At 38.9% G+C, this 19,969-nt stretch overlaps 1 pseudogene; it reads right to left on the bottom strand.

Annotated features, from left to right (window-relative positions):
* Positions 1-19,633: 19,633 nt before the first annotated feature.
* Positions 19,634-19,754, bottom strand: LOC129904805 (5S ribosomal RNA; annotated as a pseudogene).
* Between the last annotated feature and the right edge of the window lie 215 nt (positions 19,755-19,969).

Here is a 19,969-nt window from a genome sequence, read left to right as displayed (position 1 = left end):
ATATAATCAAAATAATTTAGGCATGAGAGTGGAAGAAATACTCTCATTGAAGCCTTACATACCTGGAATCCGAAGCTTTAGTCGGAACCGAAAGACTTAATGAACACTCTTGAGTCCTAGCTTTTCTCCTCACCGGAACATTTTGTGTACTACCCAAAGTATATGAATCACCGGAATAGTATTTCTTCACTACTAAGAACTAAAATTATATTTGAAAATGAGTAAAAAATTGTATAGAGAGAAGACTTGCTTGAGAAAGCTTGATGAATAAAATGAGGAAATAAGGTAGGTATTTATAGATGGGAAAAATGGACCTAACAATAAATAAAATAATTATAAAAAAAATCTGAAAATTTAATGGAATATATTGATGTCATGGGTGATGTCAAATGGAGGACTATTGATGTCATTAGTGATGTCAAATGTATCTAGATCTTTCCATGGTAGGTGAAATGAGTTATCTTTGACAGAATACTCCTTTTCGGAGCTGCGTTTGAACAAGATAAATTCCTTATTAGGATTTGGTGTCTTCATAAGAATTGTAGATATAGAAATCTAGTTTTATCTAGTTCAAGAATCAACCAATTTGGAGTAAACTATAGTGAGATATGAATTTCCGTCTACAAATACTCTATTTCATCACAAAGCACTGTCTTACAATAATTAATTTATTTTACCTACTTAACCTCCGAAACTCAACATATGGTCTTCACAAAAGTTGTAGGTAATGATGTTATCATTAGGCAGAAATTTGAATCACCTATTTCCGACTATTCTATAAAAAGTTATGCTCAAAATACAGAGGTTGTATTATTTTTAGGCGATAATTAAAACATCGTATACAACGTTTTTAGGGGATATTACATTATCTCCCCCTTGGGAACAATCATCCTCGAATGAGGAAAGTCTTAGATTGAGTAGAGTAGAGTGTAAACCAACAACCCATCATTAATGCAATAATGTAATTTAAAACATCGTTTGAAACACATTTCATAATTTTGCAAACATATGATAAGAAAAGTTGAGATGCAAAGATTTCAAGTAATTGAGCAAGGACAACTTAATACCTTAGGTTTGGTTAGAGGGGAAAAGATGAGGGTATCTCTTAATCATATCCGCTTCCGCTTCCCATGTTGCACTTTCTATTTGTTGATTCCTCCAAAGGACTTTAACAGATGCAACTTCTTTGTTCCTCAATCTCTTAACTTGCCGGTCCAAAATTTCGACAGGAACTTCTTCATAGGTCAAGTTTTCTTTAATATTCACTACTACCATAGGTACAATGGAACTAGGATCACCCACTCTTTTTTTTCATATAGACACGTGAAACACTGGATGAACCATGGCTATTTCCAATGGTAATTCTAACTCATATGCAACCTTGCCAATGCGTCTCACGATTCTATAAGGCCCTACATACCTAGGTCTCAATTTCCCCTTTTACCAAATCGAACCATACCCTTCATGGGTGAAACCTTCAGATACACCCAATCATCCACATTAAACTCAAGATTCCTTCTTCTAGTATTGGAATAGGACTTTTGACGACTTTGAGTCATCTTCAACCTTTCTCTAATGATCTTCACCTTCTCTAAAGCATCAACTACCAAATCAGGGCCCAATAAGGTCATCTCGCATACTTCAAACCAACCAATCGGTGATCTACATATTCTCCCATACAAAGTCTCAAACGGCGCCATCATAATACTTGAGTGGTAACTATTATTATAGGCAAACTCGATGAGCGGTAGATGGTCATACCAATTTCCTTTAAACTCCAACACACAAGCCCTTAAAATATCCTATAGCATTTGAATTGTCCTTTCGGCTTGCCCATCTGTTTGAGGATGGAATGCTGTACTCAATTTTACCTTAGTACCGAGGCTTTTTTTGAAATGATCTCCAGAAGTGAGAAGTAAATTGGGTACCACAATCTGAAATAATGGATAACGGCACACCATGCAACCTCATCAACTCCCGAATATGCAATTGGCATAGTCTTCGGCACTATGGGAAGTTTTAACTGTAGGAAGTGAGCTGACTTAGTCATTCTATCAACAATTATCCAAATAGAGTGATGACGCTTCCGGGTATGAGGCAAACCCACTACAAAATCCATATTCACATCTTCCCACTTCCAAGTAGGGATTTCAATGTCTTGGGCTAGGCTACCCGGCCTTTGATGTTCGGCCTTCACTTGTTGGCAATTCGTACATTCGGACACAAACCTTGCTATGTCCTTGTTTATGCCACCCCACCAATACAACTCCTTTAAGTCTCAGTACATTTTCATCGAACCGGGATGAATGGAGTATATAGAATTATGAGCCTCTATCATGATCAAACTCCTTAGGCCATCAATATTTGGAACACATATCCGTCCTTGATAGTATAGCACCCCATTTTCCCTTTGGGAAAAGACCTCTATCCTCTTTTCCTTTACCAATTTCTTTAACTCGATAAACGTTGGGTCAAGATCTTGCTTTGATTTAACATCCACCACCAAAGAGGATTCAGACCTATTTTGAACAACCATACCACCATCATCAGTACCACACAACTTCATCCCTAATCTAGCCAACCGGTGAACATCCTTCACCAACTCCCTCTTCCCTTCATCCACATGGGCCACACTCCCTATAGATACTCTATTAAGTGCATCGGCAACCACATTGGCTTTATCCGGATGATAGTGCACACTCATGTCATAGTTCTTAAGGAGTTCTAACCACCTCATTTGCCTTAGATTAAGGTCCTTTTGGGTGAACACATATTAAAGACTTTTATGATCAGTATACACATCCACATGCACCTCATAGAGGTAATGCCTCCAAATCTTCAGAGCAAAAACTATGGCCGCCAATTTAAGGTCATAAGTAGGGTAGTTATGCTCATGCACGTTTAATTTCCTAGAAGCATAGGCTATGACCGTGCCCTTTTGCATTAGTACACAACCTAAACCAATCTTTGAAGCATCACAATAAACTACAAACCCTTCTAATCCTTTTGGGAGAGTCAAAATAGGGGCGGAGGTAAGTTGATCTTTTAAGGTCTGGAAACTCTTCTCACACTTATCTGTCCATATGAATTTGGATTTTTTGAGTTAATTTTGTCATAGGAGATGAGATGGAAGAAACACCTTTGACGAACCTTCAATAGTACCCAGCTAGACCTAAAAAGCTCCTAATGTCTAAGAGAGATAATGGTCTAGGCCAATATTTGACAGCCTCTATTTTCTTAGGATCAACTTTGATCCCATCACGAGACACTACGTGACCAGGAAATGCTACCTCCTTTAACCAAAATTTACACTTACTAAATTTTGCAAATAATTGTCTATCCCTCAACATTTGAAGCACAACTCTCAAGTGATTTTTATGTTCTTCCTCACCCCGAGAGTAAATCAAAATATCATCAATTAAGACCACCATAAAATTATCAAGGTAAGGTTTGAACACCTTATTTATCAAGTCCATGAACACCGCCAGTGCATTCGTCAACCCAAAACTCATCACCACATACTCAAAGTGACCATACCTTATTCGGAAGGATGTTTTGGGAATGTCACACTCCCTCACCCATAATTGGTGATAGTCGTACCGAAGGTCGATCTTGGAGAAGTGACTTGCCTCTTGCAATTAATTAAACAAGTCATCTATTCTAGGGAGTGGGTATTTGTTCTTAATGGTCATCTTATTTAATTGCTGGTAGTCTATGCACATTCGAAGCGACCCATCCTTCTTTCTCACAAATAACACGGGAGTACCCCATGGAGAAATACTTGGTCTTATGAACCCCTTCTCTAACAAGTCCTTTAATTATTCCTTCAATTCTTTCAATTCTGCCGGGGCCATATGATAAGGAGAAATAGAGATAGGTTGGGTATCGGGGAGGAGATCGATACCAAAATCAACTTCCCTTTTGGGAGGGATACCGGGAAGGTCATCGGGAAAGACATCGGGAAATTTATTGACTATAGAAACCGACTCAAGAGGAGGACTTTTGGAGTTGACATCTCTAACCCTCACAATGTGGTAAATAAAACCCTTAGAAATCATTTTGCAGGCCTTAATATAAGAAATAAACTTTCCCTTCACCACGGAATCACAACCCTCCCATTCAACAATAGGCTCATTTGGAAATTGGAACTTGACTCGACGAGTCCTACAATCTATGGAAGCATACGATGCATGTAACCAATCTATCCTAATAATGACATCAAAATCTATCATGTCAAGTTCATTCAGATCACAAGGAATAACTTTATGCAAGATAGACACAAGGCAACCCCTATAGACCTTTCTAGCAATAACTGACTCACCAATAGGGGTAGACACCAAATAGGGCTCTAATAACATTTCAGGTAAAATATCAAATCTATTAGCAAGGAATGGAGTGACAAAAGATGAATTTGCACCCAGATCTAATAGTGCATATACATCAAAAGAAAAGACCTTTAACATACCGATAATGACATTGGGTGCATCCTCAACCTTTTGTCTTCCATGCAAGGCATAAAAGCGGTTGGTGCGTTGGACACCTCCTTGGACTTGTTGATTATGAGAAATTTGGCCTTAAGCCTTACCAACACTATCTCTACAATCCTTAGCATGGTGGTCCAACTTGCCACACTTAAAGCATGCATTGGAGACGACTAAGCATTCCCCTTTGTGAGTCCTTCCACACTTCTTGCAAGCGGAGAAAGTTTGAGTAGCAACATTCTCTCTTGAAACCATTGGTTTACCACTCTTGTCCTTGTTTAACCTTGGAGGAGGAGTATTGGTGGAACCTTATCCCACAAATCGTTGCCCACCTTGGCCTTTGCCATTGTTACCATAATCAGACTTTTAAGGGTTAAACCCTCTACCATCCACTCTAGCCTTTTTTAACCCCCTTGATCTCTCTCTAAGCTTCTCTTCTTCAATTTGTTCTGCATAAGTCATTAACCGAGATATGTCCATCTCCTTGACCAACATGGCCGTTTTGCACTCCTTGGACAACAATCTTGAGACACCGGAAATAAACTTACTCATCCTAGCTCTTGGGTCGGAGACCATGAAGGGAGCATACTTTGACAACTTAGTGAATTTGAGAGCATACTCCCTCACGCTCATACTCCCTTGACGGAGGTTGATGAACTCTTGGATTTTGGCCTCCCTTAGCTCCAATGGTAAGAAGCGGTCTAGAAAGGCACCTTTAAACTCTTCCCATCCTATCGGCCCTATTTCTTCATCCCTCTCAACAACCTATTATTCATACCACACTCGAGCCATACCTTTGAGTTGATAGGCCACTAGCTCGGCCTTCTCATTTGGTGGCACGCCCATGATAGCCACAATCCGATACACCTCATTAATGAACTCAATAAGGTCCTTATATAGTATAGAACCATCGAACTCGGGAGGATTTATCCTTTGGAAATCCCGAATCCTAGAGGCTGGATTTTGTATTTGGGGAGGAGGAACACTTAGATGCCCTTGGTTGGCTACGACTTGAGCTAACAAAGTGATGACACTGCGGAACTCGGCATGAGTTACCCCATCCTCATGATATGGGACATTGGGAACCGGAGGAGTTTGGTCCTCATCGTCAACCCTTGCTCTTCGAGGTGCTCTTCCATGAGTCATTATCTAGAGAACATGAAATGGGTCGTTAGTTAAAGGAAAGCTTAGGACACTTTAAGGCACGACATGAATTTGATAGAAGTGAAATTTTTTCTAAACGCCTCATAGTCTCCTATTCATAATTGTGGCGTGCTTCACAACCATGAACAATACCCTATTTGATGCGGTATCTTAGACTCCAAGGACCATTCAAAACCTCAGGTTCTGATACCAAGTTTGTCATGACCCAAGCCTAGGGCCTAGACGTGACATGACAAATGAGGAATCCGAAAGTACCTTAAACAAGCCTCTTAGCATTCTCTTAGCCTTTAATAGGTAATGATGATAAATAAATAAGCGGAAATCATAATAGTAAATCTTCAACTTACATATGTCCAACAGTACCTGTAACTTTTAGATTTAATGGGGCTAAGACAAGTCCCTAGCTCACCCTCAATCATAATAGAAGAAATGCCATAGTAAAATATCTCAACATATTATAAGCTAGAAAGATAAAGGCATATTGTTCCCAGAACATGGGAACTCACCAAAAGTAGTCTTCAATGGAATCTCAACTAGCCACGTAGAGGAGAAAGAGGAGGAGCACTGGTTCCTACATGGTGATATCATGTAGACAAAAGAGTATGCGTTAGTACTTTGAATATACTAAGTATGTAAGGATGCATGAACATTGAGGAAATATTTAAAACATTTGTTTAATATGGAACATAATATAATGCATGCATAATAAATCATATAGATATTCTTTAAAACATTCATTTTGTGGGAAAATAACCATAACCGACATTTAAGACCATGCGAGCTATTACATGGAATCCAACATAATCCCCTACGTTGGCCGGGGAGACTACTTGCCAGGTAGAACTCCGTCAACTTCATTCATTTCTTTAACTTTAACTTTAAGGGCTATTTATGGATCCATTAGCCTAAGCCTACAAGGGCTCCTATGTTGGCACATAGTTAATGAGACAAGGGGTTGCTACTAGGATTCCCTTACCGAATCCTACCTCATGACCCATTCGGTGCTAAATCAATCCCACGGAATAGTTTAATACTTCAAAATAGTCGTAGCATATAGCTTGAGACTTCAAAACATCATATTCGGTAGAATAGCTCATTAAAACATTTGGTAATTCAAATATGCAAGAATTTTTCTTATTGCATAAAGAATCTATCATTCATATCATTTTATCATTCTTTCATTTCCTAAGACTCCCTTTTGATCATAGGTATTGCTTTCATAAACATTTATTTGGAGTCAAATCAAACTTTATTGAAAACATAGTAAAACTAGGTGAGTTCAAATCACTTCAACTTGCAAACATGTATGTAAATAAATATACATAAATACTTTGAAATCCATTAATTAAAAATCATGCTTTAAACAACCCACCATGAATTTCAAGAACCTTTAAATAGATAAATAGAAGAATTACTTGCAAACCATCAGTTCATACAAATGAAATTATGTTTCATCAAAATAGACCAATAATCATTAGTTTAACCATTATTCATGCTATTAAGTAAAAATAAGAATTACCCATAAGAAAATATTACTTGAAATCAAGAGACTTAATTAAAAGAGTTTTTGGACTACATGGGTGGAAGAACCCATTGATAAACACCCACATAACTTAGAGTAAAGCTTAAAGAAAATAAACATAATTTATCATATAATCAAAATAATTTAGGCATGAGAGTGGAAGAAATACTCTCATTGAAGCCTTACATACCTGGAATCCAAAGCTTTAGTCGGAACCAAAAGACTTAATGAACACTCTTGAGTCCTAGCTTTTCTCCTCACCGGAACATTTTGTGTACTACCCGGAATATATGAATCACCGGAATAGTATTTCTTCACTACTAAGAACTAAAACTATATTTGAAAATGAGTAAAAAAGTGTATAGAGAGAAGACTTGTTTGAGAAAGCTTGATGAATAAAATGAGGAAATAAGGTGGATATTTATAGGTGGGAAAGAGGTACCTAATAATAAATAAAATAATTATAAAGAAAAATCTGAAAATTTAATGGAATATATTAATGTAATGGGTGATATCAAATGGAGGACTATTGATTTAATGAGTGATATCAAATGTATCTAGATATTTCCATGGTAGGTGAAATGAGTTATCTTTGACAGAATACTCCTTTTTGGAGCTATGTTTGAACCAGATAAATTCCTTATTAAGATTTAGTGTCTTATAAGAATTGTAGATATAGAAGTCTAGTTTTATGTAGTTCAAGAATCAACCAATTTGGAGCATCGTACAGTGAGATATGAATTTTCTTCTATAAATACTCCATTTTGTCATAGCACACTGTCTTACAATAATTAATTTATTTGACCTAATTAACCTCTGAAACTCAACATATGGTCTTCACAAAAGTTGTAGGTAATGATGTTGTGATTAGGCAGAAATTTGAATCACCTAATTCCGACTACTCTATAAAATGTTATACTCAAAATACAGAGGCTGTATTATTTTTAGGCGATAATTAAAACATTGTATACAACGTTTTTAGGGGATATTGCATCATCTCCCCCTTGGGAACATTCATCCTCGAATGAAGAAAGTCTTAGATTGAGTAGAGTAGAGTATAAACCAACAACCCATTATTAATGCAATAATGTAATTTAAAACATCGTTTGAAACACATTTCATAATTTTGCAAACATATGATAAGAAAAGTTGAGATGCAAAGATTTCAAGTAATTGAGCAAGGACAACTTAATACCTTAGGTTTGGTTAGAGGGGAAAAGATGAGGGTATCTCTTAATCATATCCGCTTCCGCTTCCCATGTTGCACTTTCTATTTGTTGATTCCTCCAAAGGACTTTAACAGATGCAACTTCTTTGTTCCTCAATCTCTTAACTTGCCGGTCCAAAATTTCGACAGGAACTTCTTCATAGGTCAAGTTTTCTTCAATATTCACTACTCCCATAGGTACAATGGAACTAGGATCACCCACTCTTTTTTTCAACATATACACGTGAAACACTGGATGAACCATGGCTATTTCCAATGGTAATTACAACTCATATGCAACCTTGCCAACGCGTCTCACGATTCTATAAGGCCCTACATACCTAGGGCTCAATTTCCCCTTTTTACCAAATCGAACCACACCCTTCATGGGTGAAACCTTCAGATACACCCAATCGTCCATATTAAACTCAAGATCCCTTCTTCTAGTGTTGGAATAGGACTTTTGATGACTTTGAGTCATCTTTAACCTTTCTCTAATGATCTTCACCTTCTCTAAAGCATCAACTTCCAAATCAGGGCCCAATAAGGTCATCTCGCCTACTTCAAACCAACCAACCGGTGATCTACATCTTCTCCCATACAAAGTCTCAAACGGCGCCATCATAATACTTGAGTGGTAACTATTATTATAGGCAAACTCGATGAGCGATAGATGGTCATCCTAATTTCCTTTAAACTCCAACAAACAAGCCCTTAACATATCCTCTAGTATTTGAATTGTCCTTTCGGCTTGCCCATCTGTTTGAGGATGGAATGCTGTGCTCCATTTTACCTTAGTACCGAGGCTTTTTTTTGAAATAATCTCCAGAAGTGAGAAGTAAATTAGGTACCACAATCTGAAATAATGTATAACGGCACACCATGCAACCTCACCAACTCCCGAATATACAACTTGGCATAGTCTTCGGCACTATAGGAAGTTTTAACCGTAGGAAGTGAGCTGACTTAGTCATTCTATCAACAATTATCCAAATAGAGTCATGACGCTTTTGGGAATGAGGCAAACCCATACAAAATCCATATTCGTATCTTCCCACTTCCAAGTAGGGATTTCAATGTCTTGGGCTAGGCCACCCAGCCTTTGATATTTGGCCTTCACTTGTTGGCAATTCGTACATTCGGACGCAAACCTTGCTATGTCCTTCTTTATGCCACCCCACCAATACAACTCCTTTAAGTCTCGGTATATTTTCGTTGAATCGGGATGAATGGAGTATGTAGAATTATGAGTCTCCATCATGATCAAACTCCTTAGGCCATCAACATCTGGAACACATATCCGACCTTGATAGTATAGCACCCCATCTGCCCCTTGGGAAAAGACCTCTATCCTCTTTTCCTTTTCCAACTTCTTTAACTCGATAAATGTTGGGTCAAGGTCTTTCTTTGATTTAAGATCCACCACCAAAGAGGATTCAGACCTATTTTGAACAACCATACCACCATCATTAGTACCACACAACTTCACCCCTAATATAGCCAATTGGTGAACATCCTTCACCAACTCCCTCTTCCCTTCATCCATATGGGCACACTCCCCATAAATACTCTATTAAGTACATCGGCAACCACATTGGCTTTATCCAGATGATAGTGCACACTCATGTCATAGTTTTTAAGGAGTTCTAACCACCTCATTTGCCTTAGATTAAGGTCCTTTTGGGTGAACACATATTGAAGACTTTTATGATCAGTATACACATCCACATGCACCTCATAGAGGTAATGCCTCCAAATCTTCAGAGCAAAAACTATGGCCGCCAATTTAAGGTCATAAGTAGGGTAGTTATGCTCATGCACGTTTAATTTCCTAGAAGCATAGGCTATGACCGTGCCCTTTTGCATTTAGTACACAACCTAAACCAATCTTTGAAGCATTACAATAAACTACAAACCCTTCTAATCCTTCTGGGAGAGTCAAAATAGGGGCGGAGGTAAGTTGATATTTTAAGGTCTGGAAACTCTTCTCACACTCATCTGTCCATATGAATTTGGCTTTTTTGAGTTAATTTTGTCATAGGAGATGAGATGGAAAAAAAACCTTTGACGAACTTTCTATAGTACCCGGATAGACCCAAGAAGCTCCTAATATCTGTAGGAGATAATGGTCTAGGCCAATTTTTGACAAACTCTATTTTCTTAGGATCAACTTTGATCCCATCACTAGACACTACGTGACCAAGAAATGCTACCTCCTTTAACCAAAATTTACACTTACTAAATTTTGCAAATAATTGTCTATCCCTCAACGTTTGAAGCACAACTCTCAAGTGATTTTTATGTTCTTCCTCTTCCCGAGAGTAAATTAAAATATCATCAATGAAGACCACCACAAAAGTATCAAGGTAAGGTTTGAATACCCTATTCATCAAGTCCATGAACACCGTCGGTGCATTCATCAACCCAAAAATCATCACCACAAACTCAAAGTGATCATACCTTATTTGGAAGTCTGTTTTGGGAATGTCACACTCCCTCACCCATAATTGGTGATAGTCGGACCGAAGGTCGATCTTGGAGAAGTGACTTGCGCCTTTCAATTGATTAAACAAGTAATCTATTCTAGGGAGTGGGTATCTTATTCTTAATGGTCATCTTATTTAATTGCCGGTAGTCTATGCACATTCGAAGCGACCCATCCTTCTTTCTCACAAATAACACGGGAGTACCCCATGGAGAAATACTTGGTCTTATTAACCCCTTCTCTAACAAGTCCTTTAATTATTCCTTCAATTCTTTCAATTTTGCCGGGGCCATACAGTAAGGAGGAATAGAGATAAGTTGGGTATTAGGGAGGAGATCGATACCAAAATCAACTTCCCTTTTGGGAGGGATACCAGGAAGGTCATCGGGAAAGACATCGGGAAATTTATTGACTATAGGAACTGACTCAAGAGGAGGACTTTTGGAGTTGACATCTCTAACCCTCACAATGTGGTAAATAAAACCCTTAGAAATCATTTTGCGGGCCTTAAGATAAGAAATAAACTTTCCCTTCACCACGGAATCACGACCCTATCATTCAACAACAGGCTCATTTGGAAATTGGAACTTGACTTGACGAGTCCTACAATTTATAGAAGCATAAGATGCATGTAACCAATCCATCTCAAGAATGACATAGAAATCTATCATGTCAAGTTCAATGAGATTACAAGGAATAACTTTATGCAAGATAGACACAAGGCAACCCCTATAGACCTTTCTAGCAATAACTGACTCACCAACGGGGATAGACACCAAATAGGGCTCTAATAACATTTCAGGCAAAATATCAAATCTATTAGTAAGGAATGGAGTGACAAAAATAAATTTACACTCAGATATAATATGTCACGACCCAACCCCGTGGGCCGCTACTGGGGTCCGACTGTAATGACCCTCAAGGTCATTTTTTTGGAATTTTTGTAAAATGACCATTTTACCCATCCCTTTAGATGCCCCTAGTCATTTCTAATTGTTACCGGGTGTTGATTTTTAGAAAATCCTATGAAAAGTTAAGTCTTTGGAAATTTTGAGTTTCATAAGCTTTAAGTGTTAAAAAGTGGTATTTGGGGTCAATTGGAGCTACAGGTCTCAGAATGGAATTCCGTCGATTCCAGCAGCTCCGAAATGTCAAAATAGGCTTAGGAGACTTTACGGAATCAGTTTTGGAGCTGTAACGAAGATTTGAGGCCTTGAGTTGAGAATTTGAGGAACTTTAAGCCAAGGTTTGACTTTGGTCAACTTTTGGAGATTCGACGCTTGTAATGGAATTCCGATAACTCCGTTGGATTCAGGAGATGGTTTTTGGTCTAGAAGAAGTGTTGGTTAAATTTTTAGAGGTCCCGAGTCCATTTTGGTATTTTAAAGGTCTAAGTTAGTTTAGTTGCGACTTTTCGAGTTTTGGGTCAACGAGATCTCGGATTCAAATTTTGATGGTTCCATCAGCTCCAGAATGACCAAATTAGGCTGGCAACACTGTTGGAATGACTATCGAGGCAATTGATACGAGTTTGGGGCCATTCGGCGCTTTTGACTTTGAAACTTAGCTTATAGTTGACTTTGGTCAACATTCTTGGAAAACGCGCTCGAATAAAAATTCTGACAGCGCGGTTAGTTATAGAATGTCAATTTTGGTCAGGAACGACCTTTCGTTCGCTTCCCGAGGCTCCCGAGCTAATATCGAGACCCGTTGTGGAAAATGACTCTTGGGTGTGGGACCCACTTTTTATTAAAATGATCTCGTATAGGAATTCTGAATACGCCATTGAGTCCGGAACGTCGAATTTAGTGTGTTAGAATATTCATTTTATTTTTATCGGGTTCCGAACGAATTCCGAAGGTTTGTTCGGAGACTTTAAATTGTGGAAAAAATCAGAAAATCTGCAGCAAGAGTGCAGATTTTTTTTCCAGATTTTCTCCTCAACTTTGAACCCTCATTTTTTGAGTTCTAGAGCTCCAAATTGGGTGATTCAAAAGGCAAAATTGTGAAGTTTTTCGTGGAGAACGCATTGGAGAGATTGAAAACTGATTTGGAGCATTCGATTCAGCTAAAAATCATGATTTTATTTGCAGCAGTATCCATTTTCAGAATGGATTTTTGAAGAACTTTGACAAGTTATATCTTGACCAATATAAATCCGATTTTGGTGATTCAAGGGTCTAAATTCAATAGAATTTCGTGAGGAATCTTGTGGTAATCTCAGAAATGCTAGGAGAAGCTTCGTTTGAGGTAAAAATACATTTTTAGTTACTGATTTAGTCATTTTCGGAATGAAATTTTGTGGAATTTTGAAAAAGTGTATCTTGGTCAATATAACTCCGTTTTGAGTGATTCTTGAGGCTAGATTGTGGGTTTTTTCGCAAGGATCATTGTAGTGCATTTTTTTGGGTTGAAAGAGTCTCGTATTTCCAAAATCTACTGATTTCGATGCTGCCATTTTTGGTCCTTTAGTCCGAATTTATGAGTTTTAGTTGTTTGATCGTCTTGCGTAATTTCCCACCCCGAATTGTATTATAAATCTAATTTTTGAGCTTGGGGTGACGTTTAGAACCTGTTTTGGGGGTCAAATCTGGAATTTCGTATGTGGGTCCCACAATTCCCGTTTTCGACCCAAAAATTAGTCCATCTCCAAAAATTATGAAATTAGTGTCTAAATGACCGTATCGATGTTGTGGTTCTATTTTTGACAGCTTGGCAGCGTTCCGAGGCCGTTCGAAAGGGAAAAGCTACAACACAATGATTTGGAGCCCGCGTGTTTGGCCTACAGGTAGGCTACGGTTTACCTTTCTTTAGATTGAGCCGAAATGTGTGAAAGCATGTTGAAATAGTTGGAAATTGGATTGGGTAGTTTGATTGTATATCTTAGGTGTTAGAAATCATGCTTTAGGCTTATTATCGGGTTTTCGGATATTTAGAAGCATGTGTATCTTGTCGTTATTTGTTAAGTATTATAAGTAGAGTTGAATGAGCATGTTGTTGATACGGTGGGGTATATTGGCCTTAGTATAGGATGTAAACTTGCTTTAGATGTCCCGGCGTCGCTCCGGTAGACTTAGATCCTTGTAGAATGGCGTAGCGGGCTAGTGCCTGGTAGTTTGGCCTTAGCTAGGCGTTACTCTTGCTCTTAAAAATACAATCATCCATAACTCGATATAATCGTGACTTTTGTGAGGCATCGGCAACACTAGATTTCGTGATCATTGACTTTGACTCCGGTTTTAGTTTTGGCGGCATATTGGTTGACTCATTGGAAAGGAGATTCTCGGTACAATTATTTTTTAGTTGGAAAAGAGAATATTCGGTACCATAGGATAAAATATCTGTGAGTATCCAGGTACCCAGTCTCGGCCTCCATTCTGAATTATCGAGGAGCATACGGGTACCCAGCCCCGGCCTCCGCCGACTTGCTAGTATGACGAACATCTTGGTATCCAGTTCTAGCCTCGATCATATCGATGTGTTACGGCGAGCATCCGGGTACCCAATCCCAGCCTCGACCCCTAAGTCACCACTAGATCGATTGACTCTTAGAGATTCTGGGTTTGGAAATGATATAATACTTTGGCTCTTAACATCGCAGATTCTTGGTTCCTAGCCTTGGTAGTTGTAGCTATTCTGTGTACTCGGCGGGCTTATGGGGGTTCGTCCGAGTTTTTATTTAACTTACGCACGAGTGTTCTAGTTGGGCTTATGGGGGCCCAGTTGGGTATAGTTAGGTGTAGTTTTCATAGGTAGTACTCTTTTCCCTTTTGATGCTTATGTTGACTCCTATTTAGGCTATTCTTCTTTTTCATATTGTTTTTACCTTTTCTGCTCAGTCGGCCTATGATGCCTACTGGGTACCTGTTGTCATGGTACTCATACTACACTCTACATCTACTTTCGTGATGCAGGACCGAGCACCAGCTATCACCGTGGATAAATCGAGCCTATTGCAGTCAACTTCGGAGACTAGGGTGAGTACTTGGCGTTTTTAGATCATTCTTGTCTCCTTCAGCATGGATGGCCCGTCTTTTGCCTTCTGAGACTAGCCAGTTGTTTTATATCTTTTTGGTCCACTTTCGGGACTTGTACTCATATTTTATTTTGTAGCAGCTCTGTACTTGTGACTTCCAGGTTCTGGAGGGATCTTTAGTTGTTTAAAACATGTTTTGGTTTACTTCCGCTTATTCATTCTGTTTACTTTTATAATTCAAAGCTCTTATATAGTTTTTGCCTTCAAACACATTACTTGAAGTTCCGAGTTGACGGGTTGGCTTACCTACTAGAGGGTTATAGTAGGTGCCATCATGACCTACGAAATTGGATCGTGATACCGACCTAGACCTTTGTTTACGTAACTGTCGACTATAGTCAAATTGGACTATGTATAACGTGATACTGCTCACAAAAACCTCAATGGGTTAAAACATTTTCATGTTCATATAGCCTCGTAGATATAGGAACCAAACACATGAACCCAGTGGGTGATTAAATATTCATACACGTGTGGCCTCTTTCATTTGCATCATGTCATGAAAGGGGAAAGCCAGCCGAGAAGGCTGCCACAACATAATAACTTTTACAACATATCACATAGGCATAACCAAAATAAACTCTTAAAACAAACCCACACACATATGTCTATAGACCTCTAAGAATAGGAATGATAATATATGGAGGGACAGGGCCCCCGCCGTACCCCTGCATAAACAAATATATACATCGCAGGAGCAGTACTCAAAAGCTAGGCTCTGAAACAGTGAAGCACTTCCAACATAGCTGAGCAGAAATCCTAAGCTGGCAGATCTCTAAAATAAACATCTGTACCTGCGGGCATGAAATGCAGCCCCCCAAAGAAAGGAGGGTCAGTACGATATATGTACTGAGTATATAATCACAACATAACTGAGATAACAACTGAACCAGGGATCCAGGAAACCAAGTATAACATTTAATAGGGTACTGTGCCTGCACATCATAAAATAAAGTCATGTATACCACTATCACATACCGTATCTGGCGCGCTCGGGGACTCGGTGTTACAAACACATCATCTATCATGCTAGGTATATATATGCCATTAACGCTGTGGGATGTACAGCCCGATCCCTGTATATAGAAAGTACATGCTGAGGAATGACGGCCCGATCCATGTATCATATAATAATGCCAAGGAATGACGACCCTATCCGTATATCGTATAACAATGCCGAGGTACGACGGCCCAATCCGTATAATGCATAATAATGCTGAGGTACGATGGCCCGATCTGTATAATGCATAATAATGCCGAGGTACGATGGCCCGATCCGTATAATGCATAATAATGCTGAGGTACGACGACCCGATCCGTATAATGCATAATAATGCCGAGGTACGATGGCCCAATCCGCATAATGCATAATAATACTGAGGTACGATGGCCCGATCCGTATAATGCATAATCTGTCATGGAACGTACGACCCGATCCTTACATAGCAAAATATGCCAAGGTACGTTCGGCCCGATCCATATATATATCATAATGCATATACGTGCACGCAAACCTCTGTAACATATCAAATATCCCTCAACCATTATCGTAAAGTATGCCCAAGAACCCCCAGGTTTAGGAGCTTACATATCCAATCACTATTCAGTCTATAGAAGGCTCGAGGGTCGTAGTTTAACTACTTTAAGGCCCTTAGTATTTAGGAGTGAACTCGAGTCACGCGTTTACTCGGAACTTACAACGGGAACTACCTCTACACTCAAATCATATCTTATTTCATTTACATCAAGACGTACCATAAGAAAGAAGCGATAGGCTCTACATATATTACCTTTTATCATATAGAAGCCTTAAACGGCAATAACTCAACTATTACAGGAGTTCTACCATCACGAAGTGGATAAGAATTATAAATTGTACTCGGAACTTCACGAATGGAGTTATTCCCATGTTTCATATGTATAAATCATTCATAACTTATATGTAATACATGCCAAAAGAAGGAGGAATAGCTTTACATACACTACTTTTCAGCATATAGAAGACTTATAAGTCCATAACTCAACTATCGCAGGAGTTCTAATATCTAGAAGTGAATAAGATTGATGAACCATACTCGGGGTTCTATGAATGGAATTATTCTCACATTACATACACAATTCACTCAAGACTAAGACATGCCAAAAGAAAAGAAGATAAGCTTTACATACTTATGCCGAAAATATGCCAAAAGAAAGCTTCACATACCTTGTCTGAATTATTCCTTATCCTGCTTGCCTCGCCGTCCTTTAAACCTATTCAACATGAAAGTAGTATGAATATCAACCCCTTTTACTTTCCATCACCCTAGGTTACATCTTAGTATTAATATAATCTATTTCCTTAGTTGTTTCCTTGACTAGTTTTGTTATTCGTTAAGGCATCGATGAAAATTGGCCAGCACCTCCCCTATAATGTGCCCTATCCAAATTTCCAATTAGGTCCCTAAGACCTACAGCCAACCAAAAACAACAACCTACAGCAATTCACACCAACAATATACAACATAAACTCCAAACGACTTATTCAAAAATACGGTAGCACAATAGGGCGTCTAGCCTTTATTTTGTAACGCCTTTCATTATACGCAATGAAGGGTTGTGTGGATTCAACCAGCAGCACCCCAACCCACATTAGAACATATTTAGGACCTGCAAGAACACATCACACCCCTGCAGCAGCACCTCACATGAACAACACTATCCTTCGATGACAATTTAACTATAGCAATTCCAATTTAGTTTATTTCGAACGTCGAGCATTTCTACGACATTCTTAAACTTCCAGCAGCATAAAAGGGGTTTAATACACCATATAACAACACCATAAACTTCAAATTGAAAGGAAAAACATTACCTTTGCCAAAATTGGCCAAAACTCGCCAAACCTATCAAAACGTGAATTCTGGACAGCCTACTGTCTTGTATTGTCGCTTAGTTTCGAAGGGGTAATTGAAGGAAACAAGATTCGTGTCCTCAATGAAAGTTATAAACATGTGTCTTAGGGTCGCATAAAATTTCGAATTAACCCTACGACAATTTTGTACAAGACGATATGCCCAAAATACCAACAGCAATCCATGTAAGATTTCCAAAACCAAAACCTGGGCAGTACCTACTCTACACTTCATCACCCTTTTTTGCGAAGCTAAAAGATAAACTGGATTTGCAAGTCTAAATAAATGTTATAGACCTATGAAATACCTTTCCAAAACATATTTAATAACCCGAAACTAAGCTATAACAAGAAGTTATACCAATATTACTAACAACTGTCCCCTCCAAAAATGGGTCTGTTCCCTAGCATTTTCTCTTTAGGTTTCTCTTAGTTTTCCAAGTGAAGAACTGAAAATATGGTTCCGTAGGCATCGTAATATACATATATACACCTCCACATAATTGAGGAACACCGTAGATAATTAATTGACTGAGGAAAAGTGAAGAACTCACCTTTAATTCTTCTAAACCATGGCTGCCTCCTTCCCTTCTTCTTCTCCATGTTTTTCTCTCCATGTTTTGGGCTGATTTTGGATAAATAATGACTTAAGAGTCATTAGCATACATATATATCATTCCTTAGGAAGTGTCATATGTCATCCACTAAGGGTGACACATGTCAAGCCCTTATTGGGCCACGAATCCATACCTAGCCTCCAAGGCTGCCATGTGGCGGTGTGGGACCCACCTCAAGTAGGTGCATCACCTACTTAGTCAAAGTAGGTGCATCACCTGCTTGCTTCCGAGTAGGTGCTACGCCTCCTTCTGCCTCTCCCGTGGATTCGTAATCTCATCTTACTTTAGGAGCCCATGTAATCCTTGCTACGTAAGCTCAACATGTACTCCAGTGGCTTAGTTATGTAAGTCGTCCAAGTTGGTAGCTTACATAAGTAAGTCGAGTCCTATGACTTGTTATGTTGGCCTCCAATTCATTTCAAATCCTTATAGACCTATTTCCAACCTTCAGTCTTAAGGGGCGTCACGTCCTCCCTTCCTTAGAGTTATTTAATCATGTTATAGATAATCTGGGTCACGGGACATCTTTCAAGAAGCTTAAGAAGACGTTCCAAAGCGTAAAGGTACGGGGTATAACATCCTTCCCCCCTTTAGAACATTCGTCCTTGAATGTAAACCAAAACCTTCCTCCGGACCTTATACCGATTATATGGAGAGGTCCTCTATCCCATTGCCATAACATATACTTTCATCGAGCAATCAATATTAGAGTTCCAAAGGTTAGGATTACCTGTAGGCATAGGGAACAGGTGATATTTCTTTTTTATTTCTTTTTTTCTAGTTCTCTTACCACACATCATATTGTACCCTTTACACGAACATGTATAGGATCTTAAAGTAGCTCAAGATGCCTTAGCATCGCCATACTAGTCTGCACATAAACCTGTATCGTTCCTTGCTTCCTTCATCTAATGTTAAGGCTCCACTATAGCTTTTGTCCTTAGTACGGATTGTACCTTAAAGGTTTTGCTTCAAACTATCTTATACCTTCCCTTAATGTATTCGAGTATGGCAGTTACATGGCTACTACCGACTTCTTTTATCAAGTAATCACCTGGTTTTACTCTTGGCATACCTCCATTCGTAGGTTGCATCAATTCTTTTGCAAAGCTACATCCCCTATCCTAACGGTTCTTGTCATCTTTCACGGTGGAATCACATATCCATAATACTTCTTTATACCACAATGCCATGCAAGGCCAACGTATACATATATCTATATCATCTCATGTCACAGCCGCATAGGGCTTCCTAGGAGATTACCCATCCTAGTACCACTCTCGCCTAAGCACGCTTAACTTTGGAGTTCTGATGGGATCCGGTGCATTAGTGCTGGTATGATTGCATCCTGCCCCATGGGGTGCATAGCTACTGAAGAAGATGATGACCCAGCAGCTGATCCAGTAGGCCAAGCTGTACCGCCCAAGTTACCCTTATATTCTTATTATACTGACCGCATCCTATCTTTAGGCAGTTCCTCACAAGGATTTACTTATTTTCATAACTATCCTCATTATATTCACATCATATCCTGTTCGCCTTCTACCCCATAGTATAACACTTC

Source organism: Solanum dulcamara, chromosome 1 (genome assembly GCF_947179165.1).
Source record: "Solanum dulcamara chromosome 1, daSolDulc1.2, whole genome shotgun sequence".
NCBI classification, from domain to species: domain Eukaryota; kingdom Viridiplantae; phylum Streptophyta; class Magnoliopsida; order Solanales; family Solanaceae; genus Solanum; species Solanum dulcamara.
This window is presented reverse-complemented; position numbering and strand designations above follow the sequence as displayed.